This window comes from Chenopodium album, chromosome 26, assembly GCF_948465745.1.
Source record: "Chenopodium album chromosome 26, dcCheAlbu1.1, whole genome shotgun sequence".
NCBI lineage: Eukaryota > Viridiplantae > Streptophyta > Magnoliopsida > Caryophyllales > Amaranthaceae > Chenopodium > Chenopodium album.
Genome location: NC_137859.1, coordinates 656,411 through 667,234, shown reverse-complemented (window position 1 = coordinate 667,234; position 10,824 = coordinate 656,411).

The window sequence follows — 10,824 nt, the reverse complement described above, 5'->3', positions numbered from 1 at the left end:
TATGTATAATGACTATCATTATTTATCGTAGAGCTAGTATTCACACAATCACGCATGCAAATTAATGATGCTAGCTTAGTAGCTTGGAAAAGGATGATAATGCATGCTTAAAAAATATTACCAGTACTTTCTTCTTAATTTTTTCCTTATTAAATTGTTTCTCATGTTTCATGCTCTTGTCAAGCACAATTAAAGTAATAAGACTCGTACAACTTTAATGATTTAATTTGATTGTGTGTATAAAACAGCTAGCAATGCATGTAAGATCGTAGCACCCTAACAAATGGTATAGGATTATAGGGACAACGCTTAGAATATTACTACAAAGATCTTTGTCAACAATATGCATTCAATGATTCAGTATCTGAATGTTCAAAGCAAATCGATCAAAGAAATCAAATTGCTTAGGTCGGACAAAATCAAATCAATTCTTACCGAATCAAATTTGTTGGTGTGGTGCATCAATTGATTCTAGTTATCAACCTATGAGAGACGAAAATTATATGGAGTACCTATTAGTCTATTACCTTAATATATTTTGACCATAATATTGAGGAAACGAACATGATCTTTGTTAATTATAATTAATTATTAGGATCTTTTAAATGATGAACAGTGATATATACTTCATCTGATCTGTTTTAAATTATTTGAGACATTTTTTTTTATTACGTTTGTCAATATAAAAATTCAATTGAAGATATCTTTAACTATACAATTGTTAAAAAAATAATTCCAAATATTGAATCTTAATCAAGTACACATTAAAACGGATCTAATAAGATTATACGTACCCCACATAACAATATTTTTAAAATTATAAATTATAAAAGTTTAGTCAAAGTAAAATTTATAAATAGTGTTCATAAGAGGTCGTTCGGTATTCGATTAAAGGACCTCTTTAGTCTTTTCACAACCAAAATACAATATAAAAGGTTTTTTTTGACACAATTTTTTTTTTTAATGACACAATTTGTTTTAAATACTAATAAGTCATATCTCATAAAAGTCATACAATGAAAAAGTCTTTTCAAATTTTACATTTTGTTATTTATGTGTTTAATTTAATCACTTATCTTTGACTTCAATGTTAGAAATCACGTTTATACCGACATATATACACGCCACAATTAGTAGTAGGAGCAAGCGCATCTTATATATTCGATCGTAAGTTGACTGATTTGGTACGTCATTGTAGTATGAATGGGGATTCTAGTACTTTGTACATTGGATAAGATTATAAGAATATCAAAATTAAATGATTTGGAGGATCATAAAAATGGTCGTGATTCATGCATGAATATTTCTGAATCCAAAAATGATTTGCGGCAAATGGTTGGCAAACTTATGTACACTGAATCTTATCAGACAAAATGTTACACGAGTAGTTGAATACTTGAATGTTCTCCCTGCTGTCTTTTTAACCAAATTCCGGTTGTAACGACAAACAATAGACAAAAGGATAAGAATGCAAACAAGATAACAGGATAACGTAATACGAAGTATTACATTTGGAGGAGCATTCTAGCCTTGTTATTAAGTGTTTAACTCTTCTTCTTCTTTTTATCCGTAGCACACTTATATTTGTTGTGTGGGAATAATAAGCTTCGATTAATAATTTATACGTACCCTTCATCTAAATCAAGTATCAATATCCTTTAAAAAAAAAAAATCGCCATTCAAAGCTCCAGAGTGTTATATTGTTGTGTACCTATCTTTAAATATTACAACAAAGTAACCTAGAAGTTTTTTTTTTTTTTTTTTTTTTTGACAGGAACCTAGAAGTTAAATACTATGTATACTAAATAAATAATATATTAAGTGATATAAGCAAGTGGAATCAATTAATTAGCAATTCTAAACAACAAATAAGCTAGATCAAATCCACAGTAATCAAAACAAAATATATAATGAATTAAAGATTTTCTCTTGACCAAGTGAATTATTGTTTGATTGGTGCATCATCACCCATTCACCCATAGCCAAGTCTAATACCAATTTGTAAAGATAAATGGAAAACGAAAGGGAAGACAAGCTCCCAAAAAATCAGACAGGTTGAATAATTCCAACTTCATCACATAAAATAAAAAAAAACGTTTTAATTAATTTACACTAGCAATATTATAAAAATAAATACACTCAAGCCAACTAATATTCACAAGCATTATTATGTTATCAGCCAACCAAGTCTAATTATTTAATAATTAACAAGGAAAAGCGAATACTAGTCCTTGTAGATTTGGGCTGGTCCTTGCAAATAACAAACTACTTCACTTGCCAATAAATGGGGGTTTGCCCTTGCAACCAATTTCACCAATCAGGTCTTAAGGCGTGTTCGACAAATTAAAATATAGCTGTGAAGGTAACTGTTAGCTGTGAAGATAGATAATTTATGTATAAGTGTTCGGTAAAGTAGCGGTTAACTCGATGTTACATATAAATTTCAATATTTTAATTTTTAAATTATAGATTAAATTTTCAACAACTACCTTTAATTTCAAAAGCTAATATTTGTAACTTTTCATAAAAGCTACCTCCACCACTAAAAGCTACCCTAACCACTACTTTGTCAAATACTCACATTTTTTGTAAAGTAGTGGTTTGACTTGAGCTATCTAAAAGTTACTCAAAAGCTAGCGCCAAACACGCCTTAGCCGCCTAATGGTTAATTAATTAATAAGATTGAGACTCAGTATACAATATACAGGTCCTAAGTTCTCTAGCTAGCTACCCTTATCAAGCATATCTTAAGCATGTTTAGGGCTCAATTAATCCTAGCTAATAAATTCAAAATGTAATTTCATATAAACATTTACTTAAAATTAAGACAAATCTAATATATATAAATAAAGTAGGCATTTTTGGAGAGCATTCGGCGCGCCACATAAGCAAAGGTATATTTTTGACCAATTAAAAATTAGAATTCTATTTTATTTTAGAATTAAAAAATTCACTTGCCACCTAAATAAAAGCGACGAATGAGATTTAAGAAATTTGCCACTTAGATAAAAACAACGAATAATGATTTATGAGGATTTATTTTATTTAAAAAACTAAAATTTATCTCTTAAAAAAATCATCTTAAGATAATCTTTATAGTGTTTATGATAAGAAGTAAAAATTATTATTTAATTGTAATTAAATTAAAATTTGTGATCCCTACCATTATAAATTGACGCATTCTACGACACACATAAAATCTCATATCAATACAAACCAAATCAAGCGAATTTTGTGTCCGTTTTAGGTCATCAATGGTTGCGTAATTCTTAATTAGTTTAATTTTTTAAATTCCATGTGTTAAATGTATATATTTGTGATTATTGCTTACATTGTGTTTATTTGGAAAACTTAATGATTATATGTTTATGTTTTGTTTATTGAATTTTGTTTTTACATGTAGATCTAATTAAATCAGAGAATTAAATTCAATCAAAAATAATTGGAGAATCAAAGTACGAAGAGGTATTATATCTTTATAAATCGTTTACATTTTTTAAATTTTTTATAGACCTTTTTAGTTTTTATTAATTAATTTTATGATTAAAACAATTTTTGTGATTTTGGTAGCATAATCAAGCCTTCAAATTAACTTAATTTTATTTTTAATTACATTGCGTTCATGCCTCAATTAAAGCCAACTTTATACAACTTCGTCCAAAATAAGTTGAAAGAAAAGTTTAGGCCATTAGATATTTTTCAATCGTTACAAATAAGAAGCAATATCGCACACATTGTTAGTGACAACAAAATAATGATTTAATTTTTTAAAATATTATTGTTCGGGCGATTGAGGATGATGATAAAATTCAATGTATAGATCTAGATTTGATTTTGTACAATTTAAATTTTTAGATCAATTTCACAACAATTTTTCACTTCCCGGTAGATATATATATATTGATTTATTTTATAAGACTATAAAGATTAATTTTATATGAATTTTATTTTTGCTAACATGTTTCATTTATCCATTTTGATTATATGGAAGCGATATGGGTGTGAACGAAGGTGGTGATTTTATCTAAATAGAAGATAAATAGTATACATGATTTTATTATTTTTTAATATTTTTATCTTTTAAAAACAACGAATAATGATTTGGGATTTTTAATATTTAAAAATAAAAAAATAACTTTTCATATTAAAGATTTTATCCCAATATGTAATAGATAAAATATCACATTTACAAAAAAAATTTTGAAAGATATCATATTTACAATTATTCATATTTTTAAATTCAGTAGTCATATAATTAACAACCACAATAAAATACAAAACAACAAAAAAAAAAAGTCAAATTATAAATTACATTTAAAAAAAAAAAACTTTTGTAATAGGCAAACTTTAATTAAAATATTATGTGTTTTTTGTCTGAAATTATTAGATAGTAAAATAAATCAAATAATGAAAAAAAAAACATTAGAATCTATTCGAAAATATATTTTCTTGAGATTTATATATAAAAAAACCGTGCATCGCACGGGCTTTCATCTAGTCAATAATATTTAGGGGTACTACATGATGCACTTTGAAAGTAGAGGACTAGAGGGAGTAAGACTTTTTTTTTTTCTTTCTTCATGAGAGAAGAGGTACATAATACAGATAAAAGTTTGTAATTGAAATTCGTACTTTAATTAGACGGTGTGCATTATTTAACTATTAAGGTGACATCCTACATTGTATAGACAAAGCAAATTTGGTGAGTTTCTTATACTACTAATCATCAAGAATTCAAAAACAAATCCAAAAAGTTGGATAGTGTGTTGTGCATAAAGTAGAAAGAGATCAAGTTGCTGAAGCTCACTCCATCGCTAATGATTGGAGGAGAAGAAGAATGTTTTCATCTTTCACTAGAACTATGTATGTAACTAACCAACCTTTATTATTAATAAGACAATAACAACAAACAACCCACTTCATGTCATTGTCAGTTAATTAGGTAATTAATTGAGCCACGTGGTGAGCAACTATAGAAGCAATGCCACATGATCAATATGATTTCCTCAATAATAATTAATAAATACGGAGTAAGGAATTAAATATCTAGCTGTCAAAAAAAAAAAAGGAATTAAATATTTAGAAGTCCTAATTTATTTGTTTCATAATAGGTGAGTGAAAGTAAAACCAAATTGAATCGATCAAAAAAAAAAAAAAAAAAAAAACATACACACACACTACTGAAATAATTGGTGAGTGGAAGTAAAACCAAAGTTGATTGGCAAATAAATTAAGAGCATGTTCTCTTCGCCTTAAAAATATAAGTTTACATAAGTTTTGGGTCTAATAATTATTTTAAGTTCATGATATAAGTTTAGATAAGTTTAAATCAAGTCCAATAAAATTCAATCAGATTTAATAAGTTTTAATAATATTTTATCAATTCTAATAAGTTCGAATCAAGTCTAATATAATTATATTAAATACAATTTTTTTTAATAAACAATATCATATATTAAAAGGCGTTCCTAAATAAGTTTAGGTGTCATGTGGCACCATCCTCAATTAATCAAGTATTTCATTTAATGTGCTTAATATGGATTGGGCAAGGTTTGAACTCAAGACCTACCTTAAGCTTCATAACTATATTGCTAGCCACTACGCTATACCATATTATATTTCATTTTATTAAAATTAAATAATTAAGGTTTTTAATCGTGAAACGAATGTAGCAACTCGGGGCATCGCCCGAGGCCTAAAAACTAGCTACTGAGTTTTAAATACTATATATCATAAATTTTACCATTATAATAGTTTTACAATATTACCAAGTATTTTTTATTATGTATAAATTTTTTTTTGGAGGGATGCATAGTGTTTTATTATATTGTAAAAATTATTAATAATTTATTGTTAATTGTTATTTAGAGTACAATTTCAATTATGCCAAATAAGTTCCAATTAGGTCTAGTAGTTTCTTATAAGTTCAATTAGTCTAATGAGTTCCAATCGTGTTTAATAAGTTTAGATAAGTTTGTTTTAAATAAGTTTAAATACTCTAACATGAATATGTACGTAATTTAATTTAAGTCTTAGAAATCAACATAAGATACCATCCATACAATCTTGTCCCAAAAAAAAAAAAAAAAATACCATCCATACAACCATAGTAAACCCCCACATGGGCGCGTGTTCATACACAAGTTCACGGATTAGAGAGTACTCCGTATAGTCGTGTGGCTCCATATATACACATCGGTAGTTAGTTACCTAGTCTTAGCTCCACCATACCAGGGACCAGGCTACACCTTGAATCGTGACCCTTCATGGCTTCACGTGGACGTGCCCCAGAATTCTATAATTTCTGTCACATTATTAGGCCCTAATTTGTACTGTACTCAACAATTTGTCGTCTAATTCCAAGATCTTTAGTTGTATACAACATTGAATTGGATACTACAGACTAATGTCGAAACACTGAACATTTTACGGCCACTCAAATAATTTCAAAATTCTTTCATAGCAACGTTTATCCAAAACAAAGACTTCACAGTATTGAGGTTGACATCTTGCTAATAAATTGCATTATATCAAGTGGACTTTTAAAATTATATTGATAGTACGTGTTATGGACCAACCAATGAATAACACAAACGTATTTCCGTCGTGTATCATGTAATATAAATATGGTGGCTATGTAAATGATGTCATATATTGATATATGTACTAATTGTATGCCGTAATAAATGTGCTCATTAATATATTTGTGACACACACTCTTTATGTGCGTACAAATTGGTTAGTAGATCATAAAATTTATCTTCAACGTGTATCATGTAATATAAATACGGTGATGACTATCCAAGCTAAGTGATGTCATACATGTACTAAATGTATGCCGTAATAGTGTAGCTCCTCGTTATATTTGTATCACATGTAAGTTGTAAATATTTAACTCATCACAATCTTCATGTTTCTCGATCTATAATTATCAGTAGAGTTAATTGGCAGCATATTAGGTTGGGTGGGGTTTGCATGTGTTTGGATTGATAATGAGCGGGTTGTAACTCCTCAATTCATCTTAGACTCAATCAACGCACGATTTTTCAAATGGGTTGAAAATCTTAACCTTAATGTAGCCCGTTATTCAATCAATTCGCTTTTCTATTTCTGATTACTATCATTTATTACTCAACAATAAATACAGAATACAGACACACAATTTCAACAATTATACATAATGATAATTTTTAAAAATAATTATAATCTTATGACACCCTCTTAGGGCCTGTTCACATTTACTGAACTGAGCTGAACTGAACTGAACTGATTGGAGCTAAACTGAACTGATTGGAACTGAACTGAACTGAATTGAGCTGAAATGAATATTTTATGAGAGAGGGAAATTAAGGGCCTGTTCACATTTACTTAATTTCAGTTCAGTTCAGCTCCAATCAGTTCAGTTCAGTTCCAATCAGTTCAGTTCAGTTCAGCTCTTAATTTCCCTCTCACATAAAATATTCATTTCAGCTCAATTCAGTTCAGTTCAGTTCAGTTCAGTTCCAATCAGTTCAGTTTAGTTCAGCTCAGTTCAGTAAATATGAACAGGCCCTAAGAGCTGAATTGAACTGAACTGATTGGAGCTGAACTGAACTGAACTGAAATTAAGTAAATGTGAACAGGCCCTTACTATTTCTAAAATTTTACCATATTCACATTTTTCATTATCATCCCTAGGGATATCTATATGTCAATGAGTTAAACTAATTAAATAGCCAAACATGCTATTTTCAAGATGAAGATATCAACCTTAATCTACCTATTTAATTAAACAAGTCTTAGGGCAAGTTATCTTCAGATTATTTTCAGTTCAGTTCTTAATTTCCTTCTCTCATAAAATATTCAGTTCAATTCAACTCAGTTCAGTCAATTAAAACAGACCCTTAATTATACTAACCATTAAATTGGTAAATAATTCTCACTCTAACTGGTTAAATTTGGGTTCTATCAGATTTGGCTCGGGTTAGCAAATAGGGTTGACTTCTCCCAACCCTAAAAATGAGCCTAACTTAAATATTGGAAATACAAAGTGCTTTCAACAAACTTAATTATAGTGCAGTATACCGTAATATAATTGAAGTGGCTTTTAAAAAAATGTTAAAACGTTAATAACTACTTTGTATGTGTTAGTACTCGTACTTAGTACTTATATATTCTTAAAGTCAATAATACATGAGTTTATTTAATTAAATGAAGATATTAGTTGATGACCACTAATTGTGATCCATCAAGGCATCTTTTGATTTTCATTAATATTGGGGTTGACTTCTAATTTTCTTCCACCCAAAAATCTAGTAATTCAAAGTAATAATATTTGTCAATGCAAAAAACATTTAGAGTATGTAGTTTTGTGAAATGTAGAGTAGTCATTTAGTACATTTTAAACCCACAAATTAATTATCCTTACGTGATGAACAATCTAAGCATATATTGAAGTTAAATGACATACATATACTCTCCGTATATTATAATCATATGCATAATTCGATCATAATAATCATGAACAAATGAAGTAAGCCAGGAGTCAATCAATATACATTATATTTTAATTTTAATTTTAATGTACTTGAAAATACTACGTAAATAAAGTTGCATTCAACTATATAGAGAACTTACACTCGGTATTAATTAAAGAACAGCACATCAATCAAAACCAACAAATTGGACATTATTCAACAAATTAAAATAGATTATTTGCTAACCAAAAACAAGAAATTTAACTGACATAAAATCATGGTCATGACATAAGCATATAGGTCAAGAAACTAATATGGAGTACTTCGTAGCTTTTAAGGGCCTGTTCATATTTACTTAATTTCAGTTCAGTTCAGTTCAGTTCAGCTCTTAATTTCCCTCTCACATAAAATATTCATTTCAGCTCAATTCAGTTCAGTTCAGTTCAGTTCAGTTCCAATCAGTTCAGTTCAGTTCAGTTCAGCTCCAATCAGTTCAGTTCAGTTTAGTTCAGCTCCAATCAGTTCAGTTCAGTTCAGTTCAGCTCACTTCAGTAAATATGAACAGGCCCTAAGTTCAAATCATTTCTTTAATCAATTAAACAAGAGATTGAAAATTAGAAAATGGACAGATTAAACCCCACAAACCCGCTAAAAAGTAAAGATCAGTTCCCAAAACAAATTAATTAACCCTTTTTTTTCTAGAGAATATTCTACAAAATCTTAATTAATTTACTTAAAGCAGAAGATTAAAAAAAACATATATATATGTCACTGTAATCGGCCGACTAAAATCTATAAACAATAGAGTAAAAAAATGTCAATTTATTCACTAAGTCATCGTTGCGGCGGACCAAAAGCCTAACAATTTGGCATCACATGTTGGAAAAATAAAAAACCCACATGTTATTCATGTTATATAATATGATTTTAATGACACTTACTCAACCCCACTTTATATTACCTGTCATTAGCGATGTTTGATAATTGTATTTTTGCACCTAAGATACTAAAAACCAAGTTCCAAAACCAAACAAGAAAACAACTTGCCAAGTAACTTTATAAATTATCACATAGACTATGACTAGTAGACTGCATTATTTCATCTATCACTTTCATATTCGCGTGTATTTTTCTATAGTTCATAAAAATAGACACGTACTAACGTTAAGCAAATTGACAAATCAGTCATTGGGGTAGCATGCAATTGGCCTGCATTACAGGAGAGTCTAACTACATATAAAATTTAGGTATAAAGTGATTAGGTTTAGTTCTATAATTAATTGGTAATATGTGACGTAATATATATTACATAAGTACATAACTATGTAAATGTCGAACGTCCCTATTTTTTTTCAAAGTGAGCGAATATTTATGAATCAACTCGCATGTGAATTATTCTCTTTGAAACAAAACTTTTATACTTTGTAAGTATTAGGCAAACTGATGCTCTAAAACTTTAGTAATATAATTATGATGCTTAGATGCTAACATAAAGTACTATAGCTAAGATGCTAAGATTAAAAACTAAGCATTATTTAAGCAATGTTAACTACTATCGATGTGTGATTCCATCATGTATGTCTATATTAATGATGTTTTAAGGTCATATTTAATATTTATGCTTTATCCTTGGAACTATGTATGTACAGATGTACTCCATCTTAATAAAATGTTGAGATAGATTAGGTCATGTTCATTATAGTTGATGTGGCAAATTCAATTCAGTAGTACAGATTATTTTTGCATATTCTTCCTCCACTTTTTATTTATACCATTTACTTTTTGGAGAATAAATAATACAATACTTTTTGGAGAATAAACAATACAATACTTTTGGAGAATAAATAATACAATATTATAAATTTATAATGATTTTGAAACAGAATATAAGGTGAGCACTAAAAAAACAAAGATGTTATTAAAACTTGTAAATAATAGTATTGTAATAACAAAAAAATTGTAATCTAGAGATTTTTATATACTTTCTTGTATACCGTACTTTTGCTTTTCATTTGATGATTATAATTCCATTATCAAATACTTATTGGTGTACAGTACACCCAGGTGTATACAACAAATTTCAAAATAATCTAGTGAAAAAAAAAACAACGGAGGAAGTAAAACTCAAATATCGGAAGTTACTTTATTAGGCTAATACATTCAAAGGATATTTGTCCTCTTTCCAATTGTAGCATTTGCGGAAGGTAAACACATTACACACACGTATTGAATAAAATTATTTTTTAAAAAATAAATTATAAGTCGTTGTAGAAATAATAATTATCAAATAACTCCAAAATAAGCCCACATTATAAAATGCTACCTTCACTTCAAATCCTCACTCATTCTCTTTCTTCAAACCATTTTT